This window comes from Arachis hypogaea, chromosome 2 (genome assembly GCF_003086295.3).
Source record: "Arachis hypogaea cultivar Tifrunner chromosome 2, arahy.Tifrunner.gnm2.J5K5, whole genome shotgun sequence".
Classification (NCBI taxonomy): Eukaryota; Viridiplantae; Streptophyta; class Magnoliopsida; order Fabales; family Fabaceae; genus Arachis; species Arachis hypogaea.
This window is the reverse complement of record NC_092037.1, coordinates 25335977-25360154: the sequence shown is the minus strand read 5'-3', so window position 1 is coordinate 25360154 and position 24178 is coordinate 25335977. Positions and strand designations below refer to the sequence as shown.

The following is a 24178-nucleotide window of genomic DNA, read 5'->3' as shown; positions in this document are numbered from 1 at the left end:
AAATAATATACGGAATAAACATGTTGGAGTCATTTATAACAAAAGATTAAGCAACACGTGTTTTCTATATGTGTATAGCAATATGAACTTCTACACCATAACGGGATCCGTAAGTTAAATATATGATTATTTTGTGAGTTCTTGTCTGCTTTGTTCATTTCATGTTTGGTATTGGTTTATTTCAGATAAAAAGAAAGACTTGGTGTGGTATATTTGTTTAGATTGATATTGGACAAAATGGAGGTGTTGGGATAGTAGATTCTGATAGAGCCAATGATAAAATGAATATGAATCTACTGACAATCGGATTTTCTGTCGGTAAAAAATATAAAAATATGGTCGCGTTGTAAGTATAGCTTCTAAACAAACAGAAAATTCTTTCGTATAAACGTTTGGTTGTCACAAGCAACAAACCCTTTTGGAATTGATAACCGAAGTATTTAAACCTCGGGTCGTCTTCTCAAGGAATTGCAGGGAAGTATGATTTATTATTGGTTATGCAAAGATATATTTTGGGGTTTTGAAAAGGTTTGAACAAATAATTTAATTGATAAGAAAAATAAATTAATAATTAGAAAATCTCTTGGCAAGATATGAGAATTGGAAATTCTATCCTAGTTATCCTTATCAAGTGTGATGAGTATTATCCGTTGCTCCCACTTAATTAACCCTTACTAAATAAGGGAAAGTCAAGTGGACCAATTAATTTGATTCCTCAAGTCCGAGTCAACTCCTAAGGAAAGACTAGCTCTAGAGGGATCCAAATCAACCAGCAAACTTCAAATATTAATCAACTGCTGAGTTTGATAACACAGGTGTTACCAATTACTCAACCAAAGCCAAAAGAGAAAAATCCAAATTATTTATATAATAAATAAAAGAAAGCAATCATAAGTCTGAAATACCTCAAATTATATTAAATAAAGAAATCAAATCTAACATGGAAAAGTTCATAAATTAAATTGAGAAAATAAATAAAAAGAACATTAAACCTGAAAATTGAGAAGAAGAAATCCTAAATCCTTTAAGAGGAATCCTAATCCTAAGAGAGAGGAGAGAGCCTCTCTCTCTAAAAACTATATCTAAATCCTAAAACTATGTATGAATGTTTGTTGCTTGATGTATATGATGAATGGATGCATTTCCTCACTTTATAGCCTCTAATTTGTGTTTTCTGAGCCGAAAACTGGGTCAAAAATAGCCTAGAAATTGCTGCTAGTTCGTACAGGTCGCGGCAAAGTGATGCGGAGGCGTCGTCCACGCGTTTGCGTGGATTGAAATTCGTAGACGCGACGCGTACGCGTCATCCATGCGTCTGCATCACCTAACGTCGGAGCCGCTATGGCAAATTATATATCGTTGTGATGCCCCGGATGTTAGCTTTCCCACGCAACTATAACCGCATCATTTGGACCTCTGTAGTTCAAGTTATGACCGTTTGAGTGCAAAGAGGTCAGGCTGGACAGCTTAGCAATTTCTTCAACTTCATGTATTCCTTCCACTTTTGCATGCTTCCTTTCCATCCTCTAAGCCATACTTGCCCTGTGATCCCTAAAATTACTTAACACACATATCAAGGCATCGAATGATAATAAGAGAGGATTAAACATAGCAAAATTAAGACCAAAAAAGCATGTTTTCAATCATAACACAAAATCCAGAAGGAAAACGTAAAACATGAAAATCATATGAATAAGTGGGTAAAAAGTTGATAAAAACCACTCAATTGAGCACAAGATAAACCATAAAATATGGGTTTATCAACCTCCCCACACTTAAACATTAGCATGTTCTCATGCTAAGCTTAAGAGAAGCTATAAAGGAGTGAAGAGGAATGATAGAGAGTATGCAATGCAACCTATCTATGTGAATGCAATTACCTGCAAAATATTTCTACCTACTTGGTTAAAAGTAAATAAGTTCTGCAAGACAAACATAAACCAAATTCCATTAATTCAAATCATACAATAAAAAGCAAGTAAACTTGTAAGAAGATAGCTAATAAAAGCAGGGAACATAGAATCAAGCATTGAACCCTTACTGGTAGTGTATATTACTCTAACTCTCAAATGTATAGGGTAATTCACTCTACTCTTCTCTAATCATACTTTCTAAACTTTGTTCTTCATCTAACCAATCAAGAAATATTTAGTGTACCAATGCAAACATCATGAGGTCTTTTCAGGGTTGTAATGGGGCTGAAGTAAAGGTAAGGATATATATATATATATATATATATATATATATATATATATATATATATATATATATATATATATATATATATATATATATATAAGGCTAAGTGAGCTAACAAAGTGAATCCTTGATTAGTCTAAGATCACACCTAACATATACATACTTTATATAATTTAAAATGCTTTACCTAGCTACCCAAATTTTTTCAACTTTTGTATTACATGCTCATGTATCAAACTTATTTTTGAATTTTGTCCCATGTGCATTGATTCTTTTTATTTTGCATTTGGGGTAATATTTTTTTTTGTATCCTGGTGGATGAAATTGTGATCATCAACAATGGCTCTTTGGTATGTGTATCTGTTAACTCAGCACTTTCTTTCCACAACTTCGCTCAACTAACCAGCAAGTGTACTGGGTCGTCCAAGTAATAAACCTTACGTGAGTAAGGGTCGATCCCACAGAGATTGTTGGTATGAAGCAAGCTATAGTCACCTTGTAAATCTCAGTCAGGCGGATAGTAATTGATTATGGATTTTCGAAAATTAATAATAAATAATAAACATAAAATAAAGATAAAGTTACTCATGTAATCCAATGATGGGGATTTCAGATAGGTGTATGGAGGTGCTGTGTTCCTTCTGAATATCTGCTTTCCTACTTCTTCCTTCCAGTTTTTTATCACTCCTTTCCATGGCAAGCTGTATGTAGGGCATCACCGTTGTCAATGGCTACATCCCATTCTCTTAGTGAAAATGGTCCAAATGCTCTGTCACAACACGGCTAATCATCACATTCATCAAGTTGAAGTGCAACGAATATCTTAGAATAGGAATAAATCAAATTGGATAGAAAATAGTATTAATTGCATTGAAACTTGAGGTATAGCAGAGCTCCACACCCTTAATCTATGGTGTGTAGAAACTCCACCGTTGAAAATACATAAGTGATGAAGGTCCAGGCATGGCCAAATGGCCAGCTCCCAAATCTAAGAACTAAACATCCCCAGATTGAATAATACAATCAAGGATATATAATAAACTAGTAAAAAGTTTTATTTATACTTAACTAGCTACTAGGATTTACAGAGGTAAGTAATTGATGCATAAATCCACTTCTAGGGCCCACTTGGTGTATCTTTGGGCTAAGTTTGATCTATCCACGAGCAGAGACTTCTCTTGGAGTTGAACGCCAAGTTGTAACGTATTTTGGGCGTTCAACTCTGGTTCGTGACGTGTTTCTGGCGTTTGACTCCAGACAGCAACATGGAGCTGGCGTTGAGCGCCAGTTTACGTCATCAAATATCGAATAAAGTATAGACTATTATATATTGCTGGAAAGCTCTGGATGTCTATTTTCCAACGCCATTGAGAACGCGCTATTTAGAGTTCTGTAGCTCCATCAAATTCATTTCGAGTGCAGGGAGGTCAGATTCCAACAGCATCAGCAGTCTTTTGTCAGCTTCCTTCTCAGAGTTTTGCTCAGGTCCCTCAATTTCAGTCAGAAAATACCTGAAATCACAGAAAAATACACAAACTCATAGTAAAGTCCAGAAATATGAATTTATCATAAAAACTAATGAAAACATCCCTAAATGTAACTAGATCATACTAAAAACTACCTAAAAACAATGCCAAAAAACGTATAAATTATCTGCTCATCACAACACCAAACTTAAATTGTTGCTTGTCCCCAAGCAACTGAAAATCAAATAGGATAAAAAGAAGAGAATATACTATAAATTCCAAAATATCAATGAATATTAATTCTAATTAGATGAGCGGGACTTGTAACTTTTTGCTTCTGAACAGTTTTGGCATCTCACTTTTTCCTTTGAAGTTCATAATGATTGGCTTCTCTAGGAACTTAGAATTTCGGATAGTGTTATTGATTTTCCTAGTTAAGTATGTTGATTTTTGAACACAGCTACTTATAAGTCTTGGTCGTGGCCCTAAGCATTTTGTTTTCCAGTATTACCACCGGATACATAAATGCCACAGACACATGACTAGGTGAACCTTTTCAGATTGTGACTTAGCTTTGCTAGAGTCCCCAGTTAGAGGTGTCCAGAGCTCTTAAGCACACTCCTTTTGCTTTGGATCACGACTTTAACCACTCAGTCTCAAGCTTTTCATTTGGACCTTCATGACACAAGCACATGGTTAGGGACAGCTTGATTTAGCCGCTTAGGCCTGGATTTTATTTCCTTGGGCCCTCCTATCCATTGATGCTCAAAGCCTTGGATCCTTTTTACCCTTGCCTCTTGGTTTTAAGGGCTATTGGCTTTTTCTGCTTGCTTTTTTTTTCTTTTTCTTTCTACTAAAATTTTTTTCGCCATTTTTTTTCGCAAGCCTTTGCTTTTTTCACTGCTTTTTCTTGCTTCAAGAATCAATTTCATAATTTTTTAGATCATCAATAACATTTCTCTTTGTTCATCATTCTTTTAAGAGCCAACAATTTTAACATTCATAAACAACAAGATAAAAAATATGCACTGTTCAAGCATTCATTCAGAAAACAAAAATTATTGTCACCGCATCAATATAATTAAATTAAATTCAAGGATAAATTCGAAATTCATGTACTTCTTGTTCTTTTGAATTAAAACATTTTTCATTTAAGAGAGGTGAAGGATTAATGAAATTATTCATAACTTTAAGACATAGTTACTAACTACTAATGATCATGAAGTAGAGACACAAAGCATAGATGAACACATAACATAAAAATCGAAAAGCAGAAAAATAAGAACAAGGAATGAGTCCACCTTAGTGGCGTCTTCTTCTTGAAGGACCAATGATGTCCTTAAGCTCTTCTATGTCCCTTCCTTGCCTTTGTTGCTCCTCCCTCATTGCCCTTTGATCTTCTCTAATTTCATGGAGAATGATGGAGTGCTCTTGATGTTCCACCCTTAATTGATCCATATTGTAACTCAAATCTTCTAGGGAAGTGTTGAGTTGTTCCCAATAGTTGTTGGGAGGAAAGTGCATCCCTTGAGGCATCTCCGGAATTTCTTGGTGATGAGCTTCCTCATGCGTCTCTTGGGTTCCATGAGTGGGCTCTCTTGTTTGCTCCATCCTTTTCCTAGTGATGGGCTTGTCCTCCTCAATGAGGATCTCTCCTTCTATGATAACTCCATCTGAGTAACATAGATGGCAAATAAGATGAGGAAAAGTTAGCCTTGCCAAAGTAGAGGACTTATCGGCTATTTTGTAGAATTCATGGGAGATGACTTCATGAACTTCTACTTCCTCTCCAATCATGATGCTATGAATCATGATGGCCCGATCCACAATAACTTCAGATCGGTTGCTAGTGGGAATGATGGAGCGTTGAATGAACTCCAACCATCCTCTAGCCACAGGCTTGAGGTCCAGTCTTCTTAGTTGAACCGGCTTGCCTTTGAAGTCTCTTTTTCATTGAGCTCCTTCCACACATATGTCCATAAGGACTTGGTCCAACCTTTGAGTAAAGTTGACCCTTCTAGTATAGGGGCGTGCATCTTCTTGCATCATGGGTAAGTTGAACGCCAACCTTACATTTTTCGAACTAAAATCTAAGTATTTCCCCCGAACCATTGTAAGATAATTCTTTGGATTCGGGTTCACACTTTGATCATGGTTCCTAGTGATCCATGCATTGGCATAGAAATCTTGAACCATTAAGATTCTGACTTGTTGAATGGGGTTGGTTAGAACTTCCCAACCTCTTCTTTGGATCTCATGTCGGATCTTCGGATACTCATTTTTCTTGAGCTTGAAAGGGACCTCAGGAATCACCTTCTTCTTGGCCACAACATCATAGAAGTGGTCTTGATGGGCTTTGGAGATGAATCTTTCCATCTCCCATGACTCGGAGGTGGAAGCTTTTGTCTTCCCTTTCCCTTTTCTAGAGGATTCTCCGGCCTTGGGTGCCATCAATGGTTATGGAAAAACAAAAAGCTTATGCTTTTACCACACCAAACTTAAAATATTGCTCGCCCTCGAGCAAGAGAAGAAAGAAAAGAAGAAGAAGAAGAGAAAATATGGAGGAGAGTGAGGGGGAGGTGTATTCGGCCAAGGTATAGAAGAGGGGATTGTATTGTGTGAAAATGAAGTAGAATGGAAGGGTTTATATAGGGAAGGGAGAGAAGGTAGGTTCGGCCATTTAGGGTGGGTTTGGGTGGGAAAGATTTTTGAATTTTATGGTAGGTGGGGTTTATGGGGAAGAGTAGATGGATGTGAGTGGTGAAGGGGTAATTGGGAAGAGAGATTGAGGTGATTGGTGAAGGGTTTTTGGGAAAGTGTGTTATAGGATTAATTAGGAGGTAAGGTGGGAATATGTTAGGTGGATCCTGTGGGGTCCACAGATCCTGAGGTGTCAAGAATTTACATCCCTGCACCAATTAGGCATGTAAAATGCCTTTGCATGCAATTCTGGCGTTTAAACGCCGAAGTGATACACGTTCTGGGCGTTCAACGCCCATGTGCAGCATGTTTCTGGAGTTGAACACCAGTTCCATGCTTGTTACTGGCGTTCAGCGCCAGCTTTCCTCAGGGCATATTCCTTGCGTCCAAACGCCAGGATGTTGCTTGTTTTTGGCGTTCAGCGCCAGATCCATGCTCTGTTCTGGCGTTGAACACCAGCCAGATGCACTTTACTGGCATTTAAACGCCAGTAAGTCCTTCCTCCAGGGTGTGATTTTTCTTCTGCTATTTTTTATTCTATTTTTAATTTTAATATTTTTTTTCGTGACTCCTCATGATCATGAACCTACTAAAACATAAAATAACAATAAAATAAAAATAAAATTAGATAAATAAAAATTGGGTTGCCTCCCAACAAGCGCTTCTTTAATGTCAATAGCTTGATAGTGGGCTCTCATGGAGCCACAAAGGTGATCAGGTCAATGTTGTGGACTCCCAACACCAAACTTAGAGTTTGGATATGGGGGTTCAACACCAAACTTAGAGTTTGATTGTCGCCTCCCAACACCAAACTTAGAGTTTGATTGTGGGGGCTCTGTTTGACTCTGTTTTGAGAGAAGCTCTGTATGCTTACTCTCCCTTGTTACAGAAGGATAGCCATGTGCCTTAAATACAAGGTAGTTCCCATTCAATTGAAGGACTAATTCTCCTCTGTTAACATCTATCACAGCTTCTGCTGTGGCTAGGAAGGGTGTTCCAAGGATGATGCATTCATCTTCTTCCTTCCTAGTGTCTAAGATTATGAAATCAGCAGGGATGTAAAGGCCTTCAACCTTTATTAACACGTCCTCTACTAATCCATAAGCTTGTCTTACTGACTTGTCTGCCAATTGCAATGAGAATAAGGCAGGCTGTACCTCAATGATCCCTAGTTTCTCCATTATAGAGAGTGGCATAAGATTTATCCCTGACCCCAGATCACACAGAGCCTTGTTAAAGGTCATGGTGCCTATGGTATAGGGTATTAAGAATTTACCAGGATCTTGTCTCTTTTGAGGTAAAGTTTTCTGAACCCATGTATCTAGTTCACTAATGAGCAAGGGAGGTTCACCTTCCCAAGTCTCATTACCAAACAACTTGGCATTCAGCTTCATGATAGCTCCTAGATATTGAGCAACTTGCTCTCCAGTTATATCTTCATCCTCTTATGAGGAAGAATAGTCTTCAGAGCTCATGAATGGCAGAAGAAGATTTAGTGGAATCTCTATGGTCTCTATATGAGCCTCAGATTCCTTTAGGTCCTCAATAGGGAGTTCCTTCTTATTTGAGAGACATCCCAGGAGGTCTTCCTCACTAGGATTTTCATCCTTCTCCTCCCTTGTGCATTCGGCCATATTGATTACATCAATGGCCTTGCACTCTCCCTTTGGATTCTCTTCTGTATTGCTTGGGAGAATACTGGGAGGAGTTTCAATGATTTTCTTACTCAGCTGGCCCACTTGTGCCTCCAAATTTCTAATGGAGGATCTTGTTTCACTCATGAAACTTAAAGTGGCCTTAGACAGATCAGAGACTATGTTTGATAAGTTAGAGGGGCTCTGTTCAGAATTCTCTTTCTGTTGCTGAGAAGATGATGGAAAAGGCTTGTTATTGCTTAGCCTGTTTCTTTCACCATTATTAAAGCCTTGTTGAGGCTTTTGTTGATCCTTCCATGAGAAATTTGGATGATTTCTCCATGATGAATTATAGGTGTTTTGATACTGCGATTTTAGGAAATTGCACGATCGGCAAAAATTCCTTCCGGCAAGTGCACCGGTTATCGTCAAGTAAAAACTCACAATAGAGTGAGGTCGAATCCCACAAGGATTGGTTGAGTGAGCAATTCGGATTAGAAGTGTGTTCTAGTTGAGCGGAATCAAGATTTAGATGAGATTTGCGGAATGTTAAATTGCATGAATTAAAGAGCGAGAAGCTAAATTGCTGAAATTAAAAAGGGATCGGGGTGATTGCATGAATTTAATTGCAGAATGTAAAGAGAAAGTGGTAGATCAGAAATGGGGAATTCATTGGGGTTCAGGAGATATTGAGATCTCCGAATCAAAACATTTTTATCCCTTCCTCAACCAATGCATTCATTGAATTTTGCTTGGCAATCTTATATGATTGGATCCCAATCCCTTGGCTCACCAATTCTCTCTAAAAACAAACAAATTCCCAATCCCTTGGTTTAAATGTTCATAAGAAGAGATGATGCTCGATCACTGATTATACCACACAGTTTCATGAACCACAATTTGGTAGGATTATATGTCACAATATCCATCCAAACCCCAATCCAATTCACTGTGAGAAAGCTTCTCTAGCATGAATCCTCCATTCCTTTCCCAAGGTTCCGAAGGATTCCAATTATGGATAGTTTCTTTCCCAAGACAACTAACCAATGGAATTAGATCGAGAAGCTTTCTAACAAAATTCAAGAGAAAAGATTGAAGAAGAAGATAAAAACTATTATTGATTCATTGAATTACAATAGAGCTCCCTAACCCAATGAAAGGGGTTTAGTGAGTCATAGCTCTGAATTCAATTACACAAAGTATGAAAACTAGCAAAATGATCCCCAAAAGTCCCTTTTTTAACTTAAATTCTATCCTATTTATACACTTTCTAAATTGAGCTTCTGTTGTGTTTCTTGGGCTTTGAGGCCTTTCCCTGATTTCCTTTTGCTTTGGGTTTATGATCCATAATCCTGATGAGGCTGCTGATCCAATTCTGTAACATTCATTGAGCCAACTTAGTGATAATCAAGTAATGACACATGACTCAACAAATTGAAATTCCAAACTCATCAATTCTTCAAGCCCAATCCCATAAACCATGATATTCAATTTGGTTTCATACCAGAGTACGTTTAAGTTAATGTTTGTGCTCAAATGTTAACTTAAACTGCAATATCTTTGGCCCAGAAACCTTTTCAAATAGTGGCATTTAAGTTGCAGTTTAAGCTTCAGTTTAAGGTTAAACTGAAGCTTAAACGTGGAAATGGAAGAAGGCCACCCTGGAGGGTAAAGTAATCGAACACGTTTAAGGTTAAACTGAAGCTTAAACGTGGAAATGGAAGAAAGCAACTACGGAGTGTGGAATGGTCGAACACGTTTAAGCTCCAGTTTAAGCTTAAACTGGAGCTTAAACGTGGAAATGAAGAAAGCAACTACGGAGTGTGGAATGGTCGAACACGTTTAAGCTTCAGTTTAAGGTTAAACTGGAGCTTAAACGTGGAAATGAAGAAAGCAACCCTGGAGGAGAAATTGGGTCGAACACGTTTAAGCTCCAGTTTAAGGTTAAACTGGAGCTTAAACGTGGAAATGCTCCCTGGTGCATTTCTCATTCTGGCGTTTAAGCTCCAGTTTAAGCTTAAATTGGAGCTTAAACGCCACTTTCAGCTTTATATGGCTTGGTAGTTTAAGTTCCAGTTTAAGCTTAAACTGGAACTTAAACTCCACATGTGATATTCAAGCTTCCTTTATTGATTTTGTTGCTTCCTTGCCTAGCCTCTTCTTCCCTGAAATCATCCAAACAACTGCATCAAAGTCTTGCAAAATTTCATGAGAAATCTTCCATTCATAGCATTCAAGTAATATAACTAAAAACTCATGGAATTTGCATCAAAATCATACTGTTTGGATGGTTCATTTCTTTGTTATTCATTTAACCATTCTTGGTTACTTTAAGCTCAAGAAAATGCATAAAACAACTAAAACTAACAAAAAAATGCTAGTGAAACTAGCCTAAGATGCCTTGGCATCACAACACCAAACTTAATACTTGCTTGTCCCTAAGCAAGTCCTGAGTTATTTGAGAAGAAAGTATGAAACAGAAAGCAATTACATTGGCTATATTAGTAAGCACTTGAAGTTCATCAGAAGGGTTTTATGCAGAAAGTTGCAGCATCACTTTTTCATTATTATCAGGTAAGATTATCACTTTTTCATTGCATCCATCAAACACTGCTATGGCCTCTTGTTATTCTTATGTCTTTGGCACTTTTCCCTTCTTTGTTTTTCTTTTTCTTAGAGCTCCTTTGCTCCTTGTTTGCTCAGTGTCATGTGGTGCACAAGCCTTTGGCATTTTCTTTTTCTTATCAGTGCACTACACATATCCACTACAGGCATTTTAGTTCACATTTCTTCTTGAGACGTTGGTGCCCAGCACCTCTTTGTGTGACTAAATGTTTTGTATTTAGGTTGCTCTTGATAATGGACTTTTGGTTGATAATCCCGGGTTAGTTAACCCAAGTTACCAAGTGTTGAAACACTCCTCAGAACCTATTCATCCAAGCATATCCTTAATACATAAACACCACAGGCATTTGTCTCAGAAGTTCAAACCATTGGTGCCTAGCTTATTTTCTCAATTTTTTTTTGCTTTTTGGTTGCCCTTTTTCAGTGGCTTTTTCTTCTTCTTTTTCTTTCTTTTTCATGGCTAAAGACATTTATTTATCAAGATCCATAGACAGTATTCAACTTCTACACAAAAATGATAATTCTACACTCAATTTCCAGTGAGCTGACTAAACAATCAAGCATGCATACCACCACTTAATTCTACTTGATTTGTCACTAATTGAGCCAAGTTACTTTTGTTCAAACTCTTTTTTTTTTATTTTTTTTTATTTTTTTGGAAACAGAACAAGCATGGCAAGCATTTGTTTAAGAAGGTGAGGTTATATCCAAACATCTAGGCATTCACTTTATTCAAAGCAGTAAACAGACAAACATACTAGAAGTTTCACATTCCAGAAAAATTCAACAATTACAGTTTAAACCAGAACAAGCATGCTTTTGTTTGCCTTTTAAAGAATGGTCAAGGAACAACACCACCTTGTGAATTTTCTTGTTTTCTCTTTGTTGCCAGGAAACAATTTGATTTCTCCTTCTTCTCCTAGTTGTTGCTTCATGTTCTTTCTAAGATCCTTGTTTCCTTTCCTGCAAAGAGTGATGAAGTTGCTTGCTTCTCAAGCACTTGAGTGGTTAGCTCAACTATGTATGGGCAAGTGTCTGAGTCTTAAGTTGGTGTGTGAACACCAAACTTAGTCTCCTACTTACTCCTCTGCTCTTTGAATCCTTGAATTCTCTTTGGAATGAAGTTGCTACTAAGGATTTTAAGCATTTCTGTGATTGCTTAGAATGGTTGTTCCTTTCATATAATTCAAAGGTTGTTGTGTTCAGTTGATCTGTATGGTGGAACACCAAACTTAGAGTCACACATTCCCCTTTGAATTATTGATCCACGAATTCATTGTTTGGTGTGAAACACCAAACTTAATTCTTTGCAATGCACAGAAACTACTTCACCTTTTTATTGAAACAAATAAAAGAAACAGCAAAGGAGTATTACCTCAGGTTGGGTTGCCTCCCAACAAGCGCTTCTTTAACGTCACTAGCTTGACGGTTGTCTTCCTCAGTTGAGGTGATATTTAACCTTGTCCTTCTCCTCCACATCTCCCAAGTAATGTTTGAGTCTTTGACCATTCACAGTGAAGGTTCGTTGTGACTTTTCTTCCATGATTTCTACTTGTCCATATTGGGAGACCTTGGTGACAAGGAATGGTCCAGACCACCTTGATTTTAGCTTCCCTGGAAATAGCTTCAGCCTAGAATTGTAGAGCAATACTTTTTGTCCCTCTTCAAATTTCCTTGGGGCTATGTTGCTGTCATGCTTCTTCTTTGCTCTTTCTTTGTAAATTTTGGCATTCTCATAAGCTTCAGCTCTGAATTCTTCCAACTCTTGAATTTGCAACATCCTTCTTTCTCCAGCAGCTTTGCTGTCCAAGTTCAAGAGTTTCAAGGCCCAGAATGCCTTGTGCTCCAACTCCAGTGGCAAATGGCAAGCTTTTCCATACACTAGTTGGTAAGGAGACATTCCAATTGGTGTTTTGAAAGCTGTCCTATATGCCCAAAGAGCATCATCTAGCTTAATCGACCAGTCCTTCCTTGAAGTTCCCACGGTCTTTTCCAGGATTCTTTTGAGTTCCCTATTAGATATTTCGGCTTGCCCACTTGTCTGTGGATGGTATGGTGTGGCTTCCTTGTGTTTGACTCCATATTTTAGAAGCAATACCTCTAATGGTTTGTTGCAGAAGTGGCTTCCTCCATCACTGATGATTGCTCTTGAAACCCCAAAACGGCAAAAAATGTGTTTTCTAAGGAAGTTCATGACTACCTTATTATCATTGGTTGGAGTTGCTATTGCTTCAACCCATTTGGAGACATAGTCTACTGCCACAAGAATGTAATTATTTGAGTATGAGGTGGGAAAGGGTCCCATGAAATCTATCCCCCATACATCAAACAATTCAAGTTCCAGAATGAATTGTTGTGGCATTTCATTTCTTCTTGGCAGGTTCCCCGCTTTCTGGCATTCATGGCAGTGCTTCACTAGTTCCTTTGCATCTTTGAAGATAGTGGGCCAATAAAAACCACACTGCAACACCTTAGCTGCTGTTCTTTCTCCTGCAAAATGTCCTCCATAAGTGGAGCCATGGCAGTCCCATAAGACTTCCCTTCCTTCTTCCTCTGATATGCATCTTCTGAGTATGCCATCTGAACATTTTTTGAACAAGTATGGTTCGTCCCAGATGAAGTATTTGGCATCATTTACCAATTTCTTCCTTTGATGCTTGTTAAATTCCAACGGCAAACTCCCAGTGGCCTTGAAGTTTGCTATGTCTGCAAACCAGGGTGCTTTGTGAATTACCATGAGTTGTTCATCAGGAAAGCACTCATTTATATGTGTGCTTTGTGTGCTTCCTTCTTCACATGGTATCCTTGATAAATGGTCTGCCACCTTGTTCTCTACACCCTTCTTGTCTTTGATTTCAATGTCAAATTCCTGCAACAAAAGAACCCATCTAATAAGTCTTGGTTTGGATTCTTGTTTAGCAAGTAAGTATTTTAAAGCTGAATGATCAGTGAAGACAATGACTTTAGATCCAATGAGATAGGATCTAAATTTGTCAAATGCAAAGACTATTGCCAAGAGTTCTTTTTCAGTGGTTGTGTAATTCCTTTGGTTATCATTCAAGACTTTACTGGCATAATAAATCACATGTACCAAATTGTCTTTCCTTTGTCCTAACACTGCCCCAATAGCAAGGTCTGATGCATCACACATCAGTTCAAAAGGTAGGTTCCAATCAGGTGGGGCAATGATAGGTGCAGAGGAAAGTTTTTGCTTCAAAAGTTCATAGGCTAGCATGCAATTTTTATCAAATACAAAGGGTGTATCAGAGACAAGCAAGTTACTCAAAGGTTTGGCTATTTTAGAAAAGTCTTTAATAAACCTTCTGTAAAAGCCAGCGTGTCCCAAAAAAACTCCTAACTGCCTTGACATTGCTTGGTGGAGGTAGTTTTTCAATGAGTTCCACCTTAGCTCTGTCCACCTCAATGCCTCTATTAGAGATTTTGTGGCCAAGGACTATTCCTTCTGTGACCATGAAATGACACTTTTCCCAGTTTAATACTAGGTTGGTCTCTTGGCATCTCTTAAGCACCAAGGCAAGGTGGTGTAGGCAGCTAGGAAAAGAATCTCCAAACACAGAAAAATCATCCATGAAAACCTCAATAAATTTTTCAATCATGTCCGAAAAGATGGACAACATGCATCTTTGGAAAGTGGCCGGTGCATTGCACAATCCAAAGGGCATGCGTCTATAAGCAAAAACTCCATATGGACAAACAAATGATGTTTTCTCTTGATCTCTTGGATCAACTACTATCTGATTATAGCCTGAGTATCCATCCAGAAAGCAATAGTAAGCATGTCCTGCAAGCCTTTCAAGCATCTGATCCATGAATGGGAGTGGGAAATGATCTTTTCTGGTGGCTTCATTGAGCTTCCTGTAGTCTATGCACATTCTCCACCCAGTGACAGTTCTTGTGGGTATGAGTTCGTTCCTCTAATTTGGCACCACAGTTATGCCACCTTTCTTGGGCACTACATGGATGGGACTAACCCATGGGCTATCAGAAATGGGGTAGATTACCCCTGCCTGCCATAACTTCATGACCTCCTTTTGTACCACTTCTTTCATGACGGGATTCAATCTTCTCTGAGCTTGAATGGAGGGTCTAGCATCCTCTTCTAACAAGATTTTATGCATGCATATGAATGAACTTATCCCCTTCAAATCAGCTAGGGTCCATCCAATGGCATCTTGATGAGTTTGTAGCACCTTGATCAATTCTTCTTCCTGTTCTTGGCTCAGGGCAGAGCTAATGATAACAGGATGGCTCTCATCACTACCCAAGTATGCATACTTGAGATTAGGGGGCAATGCTTTGAGCTCAGGTTTTGGTGCTTCCTTCTCTTCTTTCACTCTCTCTGGCATGCTTGGCATGGTTGTTTCAGCAGCCTTGATGTCACTAACTTCAATATCCTTGGTGAACTCCTCCTCTGCCACTTCCTTTGTTGTTTCCTCAAAGGTTTCTTGTACTGCAATGTCCACTACATCCACCCTCATGCATTCCTTTAGTGATTCTGATGGATAGCTCATTGCCTTGAATACGTTAAACACCAATTGCTCATCATGTAGTCTAAGAGTGAGTTCACCCTTTTGGACATCTATGATGGCTCCAGCAGTAGCCAGGAAAGGTCTTCCCAGGATTATCGAAGCCTTGGCTTCTTCCTCCATATCTAACACCACAAAATCGGCGGGAAATATAAAATCTCCCACTTTCACCAACAAATCCTCAACTATCCCATGAGGGAATTTAAAAGTTCGATCTGCCAATTGGAGGGCCATTCTTGTTGGTTTGGCTTCCTCAATCTTCATTCTTCTCATCATTGTTAGAGACATCAAATTGATACTGGCCCCTAAGTCACACAAGGCCTTCTCCACCATGACTTCTCCTATGATGCAGGGGATTTGGAAACTGCCTGGATCCTTCAATTTCTGAGGCAATTTGTGTTGAATGATGGCACTGCATTCTTCAGTCAACAACACAGTTTCCTCATTTCTCCAGCTTCTCTTCTTGGTCATTAATTCCTTTAAGAATTTTGCATAGAGTGGCATTTGCTCTATTGCCTCAGCAAACGGAATGTTGATTTGAAGCTTCTTGAAAATCTCCAAGAATCTGGAGAATTGGCCATCCTTTTCACTTTTCATCAAACGTTGAGGATATGGTGCTTTGGGTGTATAAGGTTTCAGGACCTCTTTTTCTTTTTCTTTTGTTGCAGACGGTGTAAAAGATTGCCCCTATTCATTGTCTCTCACATTTTCCTTTGCTTCATCCTCTGTGGTTTCCTTTGAGATCTCCTTTAGCTTCTTTCCACTTCTGAGAGTTATGGCCTTACATTCTTCCCTTGCAATACCCTTGGCAGCATGAGAAACGCTTGGCCCAGGGGTTTGCTTAGACAAATACCCAATTTGATTTTCTAGCTTCTGGATGGCAGCTCCTTGGTTTTGCAAGTTAGAATTTACTTCTTCCTTAAAGGCTTTCAATTCGGTTATGTCTTGACCCATGGTTGCAAGCATTCCTTCTATCCTGTTTAATTGATCTTGAAATTGTTGGTTCGGATTAGGTTGGGCAGGTTGATTATTTTGGCCATGATATGGTGGTTGGGAGTACGTGTTTTGTGTGGCTTGATATGATCTTTGGTTGGAGTTTTGGTATGTGGAATTGTTATGTTGGTTGGGGTTGTAAGGTTTGTGGTTTTGTGGTTGGTTTTGCTGGTTTCCCCACCCAAAGTTTGGGTGGTTTTTCCAGCCTGGGTTGTAAGTGTTGGAATGTGGATCATATGGTTGCCTTTGTTGATTTCCCACATAGTTGGCCTCTTCCCAATCACCTCCTTCAGTGCTTACTTCCTCTTGATCTTGTGTGTGTATTGCAGCCACTTGATTTGTTTTTAAATTCCTGGTGAGCTCTGCTAGTTGCTTGGCAAACACCTTGTTTTGGGCTAGAATTGTATCAACATGGTTCAGCTCCATGACTCCCTTAGTGTTGTGTCTCTCTGAAGCATAGTAGTACTCATTCTGAACCACTGTCTCAATCACTTTGATGGCTTCTTCCACAGTCTTTTTCCTGTTCAATGAACCTCCTGATGAATGGTCTACAGCCTTCCTTGATTCATAAGAAAGTCCATCATAGAAAATATGCAATTGCACCCAGTCATGGAACATGTCTGGTGGGCATTTCCTTGTCAAATCCTTGAATCTCTCCCATGCCTCATAGAGAGTTTCACCATTTTGTTGTCTAAAAGTCTGAATCTCAGATCGAAGCCTATTGACCTTTTGTGGGGGGTAGAAACGTGCCAGAAACTTGCTTTCCACCTCATCCCAGGTTGTTAGGCTCCCCCTTGGAAATGATTCCAGCCACTTAGCTGCCTTGTCCCTAAGTGAAACTGGGAACAAGAGCAGTTTATAGGCATCTTCCTGAACTCCATTGGACTTCACAGTGTCGCAAATTCTCAGGAATTTTGTGAGATGTTGGTTTGGATCTTCATTAGCACTACCACCAAATGAACAATGATCCTCCACCAGTGATATTAGCTGTGGTTTGAGTTCAAAATTGTTGGCCTGAATGGGTGGTTTCTGAATGCTGCTACCACAATTCCCAGAGGTTGGGTTTATGTATGAACCAAGAACCCTCCTCTCGGGAATGGCATTGTTTCCATCAGCTCTCTCATGGTTGTGAACTTCTCTATCCATGTTGAGATCTAGAGCTTCCTCAAAATTGTCCTCAGATTCTCCTTCAGATTCTTCTTCTCTCAGTATTCTCTTCCCTCTTGCTTCCCTTCTAAGTTTATGAAGGGTCCTCTCTGGTTCTGTATATGGAGGAGTTGATGTCTCTCCTCTCCTACCTGTCATACAAGAACACAGCACAGGCAACAAACAAGTGAAATACTCTTGGTTAATGGAAGAGTATGGTTAGAGCAGTTGAGGAATTAATTCAAATAGTTAGTGGGTCAGTGAGTTAGTTGCTTGAATTTAAAGGCATAAAGAAAGAAAGAAAGTAACAGAGTGCAGAAATTAAAATTCAACAAGTAACTTGAACTGAATTAACAAAACAAGAAAAATGCTCAATCTAGTTAACTTCCAATTTGAGAATTGTCAATCGAAAACCAATCCCCGGCAACGGCGCCATAAACTTGATACTGCGATTTTAGGAAATTGCACGATCGGCAAAAATTCCTTCCGGCAAGTGCACCGGTTATCGTCAAGTAAAAACTCACAATAGAGTGAGGTCGAATCCCACAAGGATTGGTTGAGTGAGCAATTCGAATTAGAAGTGTGTTCTAGTTGAGCGGAATCAAGATTTAGATGAGATTTGCGGAATGTTAAATTGCATGAATTAAAGAGCGAGAAGCTAAATTGCTGAAATTAAAAAGGGATCGGGGTGATTGCATGAATTTAATTGCAGAATGTAAAGAGAAAGTGGTAGATCAGAAATGGGGAATTCATTGGGGTTCAGGAGATATTGAGATCTCCGAATCAAAACATTTTTATCCCTTCCTCAACCAATGCATTCATTGAATTTTGCTTGGCAATCTTATATGATTGGATCCCAATCCCTTGGCTCACCAATTCTCTCTAAAAACAAACAAATTCCCAATCCCTTGGTTTAAATGTTCATAAGAAGAGATGATGCTCGATCACTGATTATACCACACAGTTTTATGAACCACAATTTGGTAGGATTACATGTCACAATATCCATCCAAACCCCAATCCAATTCACTGTGAGAAAGCTTCTCTAGCATGAATCCTCCATTCCTTTCCCAAGGTTCCGAAGGATTCCAATTATGGATAGTTTCTTTCCCAAGACAACTAACCAATGGAATTAGATCGAGAAGCTTTCTAACAAAATTCAAGAGAAAAGATTGAAGAAGAAGATAAAAACTATTATTGATTCATTGAATTACAATAGAGCTCCCTAACCCAATGAAAGGGGTTTAGTGAGTCATAGCTCTGAATTCAATTACACAAAGTATGAAAACTAGCAAAATGATCCCCAAAAGTCCCTTTTTTAACTTAAATTCTATCCTATTTATACACTTTCTAAATTGAGCTTCTGTTGTGTTTCTTGGGCTTTGAGGCCTTTCCCTGATTTCCTTTTGCTTTGGGTTTATGATCCATAATCCTGATGAGGCTGCTGATCCAATTCTGTAACATTCATTGAGCCAACTTAGTGATAATCAAGTAATGACACATGACTCAACAAATTGAAATTCCAAACTCATCAATTCTTCAGGCCCAATCCCATAAACCATGATATTCAATTTGGTTTCATACCAGAGTACGTTTAAGTTAATGTTTGTGCTCAAATGTTAACTTAAACTGCAATATCTTTGGCCCAGAAACCTTTTCAAATAGTGGCGTTTAAGTTGCAGTTTAAGCTTCAATTTAAGGTTAAACTGAAGCTTAAACGTGGAAATGGAAGAAGGCCACCCTGGAGGGTAAAGTAATCGAACACGTTTAAGCTTTAGTTTAAGGTTAAACTGAAGCTTAAACGTGGAAATGGAAGAAAGCAACTACGGAGTGTGGAATGGTCGAACACATTTAAGCTCCAGTTTAAGCTTAAACTGGAGCTTAAACGTGGAAATGAAGAAAGCAACTACGGAGTGTGGAATGGTCGAACACGTTTAAGCTTCAGTTTAAGGTTAAACTGAAGCTTAAACGTGGAAATGAAGAAAGCAACCCTGGAAGAGAAATTGGGTCGAACACGTTTAAGCTCCAGTTTAAGGTTAAACTGGAGCTTAAACGTGGAAATGCTCCCTGGTGCATTTCTCATTCTGGCGTTTAACTTCCAGTTTAAGGTTAAACTGGAGGTTAAACGCCACTTTCAGCTTTTCTCAGCTTTCAGGGTTCTGGCATTTAAGCTCCAGTTTAAGCTTAAACTGGAGCTTAAACGCCACTTTCAGCTTTATATGGCTTGGCAGTTTAAGTTCCAGTTTAAGCTTAAACTGGAACTTAAACTCCACATGTGATATTCAAGCTTCCTTTATTGATTTTGTTGCTTCCTTGCCTAGCCTCTTCTTCCCTGAAATCATCCAAACAACTGCATCAAAGTCTTGCAAAATTTCATGAGAAATCTTCCATTCATAGCATTCAAGTAATATAACTAAAAACTCATGGAATTTGCATCAAAATCATACTGTTTGGATGGTTCATTTCTTTGTTATTCATTTAACCATTCTTGGTTACTTTAAGCTCAAGAAAATGCATAAAACAACTAAAACTAACAAAAAAATGCTAGTGAAACTAGCCTAAGATGCCTTGGCATCATGTTTCCATAAGGTTTACCCATGTAATTAACCTTTGCCATTACAGGGTTCTCAGGATCATAAGCTTCTTCAGAAGCTGCCTCTTTAGTACTGTTGGATGCATTTTGCCATCCATTCAGACTTTGAGAGATCATGTTGACTTGCTGAGTCAACACTTTGTTCTGAGCCAATATGGCATTCAGAGCATCAATATCAAGAACTCCCTTCCTCTGAGGTGTCCCATTATTCACAGAATTCCTCTCAGAATTGGTTATTTGCAACCATGTCAATAAGTTCTTGAGCTTCTGCAAGCATTTTTTTTAAGTGAATAGATCCACCTGCAGAATGGTCCAATGACATTTTGGAAAACTCAGATAGACCATAATAGAATATATCCAATATGGTCCATTCTGAAAACATGTCAGAAGGACACTTTTTGGTCATCTGCTTGTATCTTTCCCAAGCTTCATAGAGGGATTCACCATCTTTTTGCTTGAAGGTTTGAACATCCACTCTAAGCTTGCTCAGCTTTTGAGGAGGAAAGAATTTATCCAAGAAGGCCGTGACCAGCGTATCCCAAGAATCCAGGCTATCTTTAGGTTGTGAGTCCAACCATGTTCTAGCTCTGTCTCTTACAGCAAAAGGGAAAAGTATGAGCCTGTAGACTTCAGGATCTACTCCATTTGTCTTAACAGTCTCACAAATCTGCAAGAACTCAGTTAAAAACTGATAAGGATCTTCAGATGGAAGTCCATGAAACTTGCAGTTCTATTGCATCAAAGCAACTAATTGAGGTTTCAGCTCAAAATTGTTTACTCCAATGGCAGGAATTGAGATGCTTCTTCCATCAAACTTGGACGTTGGTTTAGTGAAATAACCTATCATCCTCCTTGCATTATTGTTGTTGGGTTCGGCTGCCATCTCCTTCTCTTGTTTGAAAATTTCAGAAAGGTTGTCTCTAGATTGTTGTAATTTAGCTTCTCTAAGTTTCCTCTTCAGAGTCCTTTCAGGTTCAGGATCAGCTTCAACAAGAGTGTCTTTTTCCTTGTTCCTGCTCATATGAAAGAGAAGAGAAAAAGAAAAGGAAGAAGAATCCTCTATATCTGGAGAAAGAGGATCCTTATTATTAGTAGAAGAAGAAAGGAATAAAAGTGGAGAATCCAATCACAAGGGTGAGGATAGAGGCGGTGATTGGAGATGAAGAGAGGTGAAGAGAAGTGTTAGTAAATAAATAAATAAATAGAAGAAGAGAAGAGAGGGAGAAGTCGAAAACAATTTTGAAAAAGTAGTTAATGATTTTCGAAAATTAAAGATAAGATATAATTAAAATTAAAATTTAAAACAATTAGTTAATTTAAAAAGAATTTTGAAAAAGGATGAGATATTTTCGAAAATTAGAGAGGGAGAAGTAGTTAGGTGGTTTTGAAAAAGATAAGAAACAAACAAAAAGTTAATTAGTTAGTTGAAAAAGATATTAAAATCAAATTTGAAAAGATAAGAAGATAAGAAGTTAGATAAGATATTTTAAAATCAAATTTTTGAAAAAGATATAATTTTAAAAAGATATGATAAAAAGATAAGATAAGAAGATATGATAAAAAGATAGGATTGAGAAAGATTTAATTTTTTTTAAATTAAAATTAATTACTTAACTAACAAGAAACTAAAAGATAAGATTCTAGAATTTAAAGATTGAACCTTTCTTAACAAGAAAGTAACAAACTTCAATTTTTGAATCAATCACATTAATTGTTAATTAAGTTTTTGAAAATTTGAAATAAAATTAAGAAAAAGATTTTTGAAAAAATATTTTGAAATTTTCGAAATTAATAAGATAAAAATGAAAAAGATTTGATTTGAAAAAGTTTTGAAGAGATAAGATTTTTAAAATTGAAAATTTGACTTGACTTGTAAGAAACAACTAATTTTTAAAATTTTTTGACCAAGTCAACTCAAAATTTCAAAAATTTGGAGAGAAATAAGGAAAAGATAATTTTTTTATTTTTGAATTTTTGATGATGAGAGAGAAAAACATAAAAATGACTCACAACATGAAAATTATGAATCAAAACTCATGATGCATGCAAGAACACTATGAATGTCAAGATGAACACCAAGAACACTTTGAAGATCATGATGAACATCAAGAACATAATTTTGAAAAATTTTTTATGCAAAGAAAATATGCAAGACACCAAACTTAGAAATCTTTAATGCATGGACACTATGAATGCAAAAATACATATGAAAAACAATAAAAGACACACAACAAAAAATCATCAAGATCAAACAAGAAGACTTAGCAAGAACAACTTGAAGATCATGAAGAACATTATGAATGCATGAAATTTTCGAAAAAATAATGCATAAATTTTAAAAACATGCAATTGACACCAAACTTAAAAATTGACTCAAGACTCAAACAAGAAACACAAAATATTTTTGGTTTTTATGATTTTATGATTTTTTTGTATTTTTATTATATTTTTCAAAAATTATTTTTTTGGAAAAAATGAAAAATAGAGAAAAAAGTTTTGAAAAAATTTTGAAAACTTTTTTTTAAAAGAAAATAAAAAGAAAATTACCTAATCTGAACAACAAGATGAATCGTTAGTTGTCCATACTTGAACAATTCCCGGCAACGGCGCCAAAAAACTTGGTGGACGAAATTGTGATCATCAACAATGGCTCTTTGGTATGTGCATCTGTTAAGTCAACACTTTCTTTCCACAACTTCGCTCAACTAACCAGCAAGTGTACTGGGTCATCCAAGTAATAAACCTTACGTGAGTAAGGGTCGATCCCACAGAGATTGTTGGTATGAAGCAAGCTATGGTCACCTTGTAAATCTCAGTCAGGCTGATAGTAATTGATTATGGATTTTTGAAAATTAATAATAAATAATAAACATAAAATAAAGATAAAGTTACTCATGTAATCCAATGATGGGGATTTCAGATAGGTGTATGGAGGTGCTGTGTTCCTTCTGAATCTCTGCTTTCCTACTTCTTCCTTCCAGTTTTTTATCACTCCTTTCCATGGCAAGCTGTATGTAGGGCATCACCGTTGTCAATGGCTACATCCCATCCTTTCAGTGAAAATGGTCCAAATGCTCTGTCACAACATGGCTAATCATCTGTCGGTTCTCAATCAGGTTGGAATAGAATCCAGTGATTCTTTTGCGTCTATCACTAACACCCAGCCTTCAGGAGTTTGAAGCTCGTCACATTCATTCAATCCTGGAATCCTACTCAGAATACCACAGACAAGGTTAGACTTTCGGATTCCCATGAATGCCGCCATCAACTCTAACTTATACCACGAAGATTCTGATTAAGGAATCCAAGAGATATGCGCCCGGCCTAAGGTAGAACGGAAGTGGTTGTCGGTCACGCGCGTTCATAGGTGAGAATGATGATGAGTGTCACGGATCATCACATTCATCAAGTTGAAGTGCAACGAATATCATAGAACAGGAATAAATCGAATTGGATAGAAAATAGTAGTAATTGCATTGAAACTTGAGGTACAGCAGAGCTCACACCCTTATTCTATGGTGTGTAGAAACTCCACCGTTGAAAATACATAAGTGATGAAGGTCCAGGCATGGCCGAATGGCCAGCCCCCAGATCTAAGAACTAAACGTTCCCAGATTGAATAATACAATCAAGGATATATAATAAACTAGTAAAAAGTTCTATTTATACTTAACTAGCTACTAGGGTTTATAAAGGTAAGTAATTGATGCATAAATCCACTTCCAGGGCACACTTGGTGTATGTTTGGGCTGAGTTTGATCTATCCATAAGCTGAGACTTCTCTTGGAGTTGAATGCCAAGTTGTAACATATTTTGGGCGTTCAACTCTGGTTCGTGACGTGTTTCTGGCGTTTGCCTCCAGACAGCAACATGGAGCTGGCGTTGAGCGCCAGTTTACGTCGTCAAATCTCGAATAAAGTATGGACTATTATATATTGCTGGAAAGATATGGATGTCTACTTTCCAACGCCGTTGAGAGCGCGCCATTTGGAGTTCTGTAGCTCTAGAAAATCTATTTCGAGTGCAGGGAAGTCAGATTCCAACAGCATCAGCAGTCCTTTGTCAGCTTCCTTCTCAGAGTTTTGCTCAGGTCCCTCAATTTCAGTCAGAAAATACCTAAAATCACAGAAAAATACACAAACTCATAGTAAAGTCCAGAAATGTGAATTTAGCATAAAAACTAATGAAAACATCCCTAAAAGTAACTAGATCATACTAAAAACTACCTAAAAACAATGCCAAAAAGCGTATAAATTATCCGCTCATCACATCCCC

At 37.8% G+C, this 24178-nt stretch overlaps 2 non-coding genes across 2 annotated transcripts; both read left to right on the top strand.

Annotated features, from left to right (window-relative positions):
• The first annotated feature begins 16780 nt into the window (after window positions 1–16780).
• LOC112764385 (small nucleolar RNA R71) lies at window positions 16781–16884 on the top strand. The gene has a single exon (XR_003183131.1). It is a non-coding gene; the product is annotated as a small nucleolar RNA R71 (small nucleolar RNA).
• Window positions 16885–20283: 3399 nt separating this feature from the next.
• Window positions 20284–20387, top strand: LOC112763658 (small nucleolar RNA R71). Its single transcript, XR_003182914.1, has one exon. It is a non-coding gene; the product is annotated as a small nucleolar RNA R71 (small nucleolar RNA).
• The last annotated feature ends 3791 nt before the right edge of the window (window positions 20388–24178 follow it).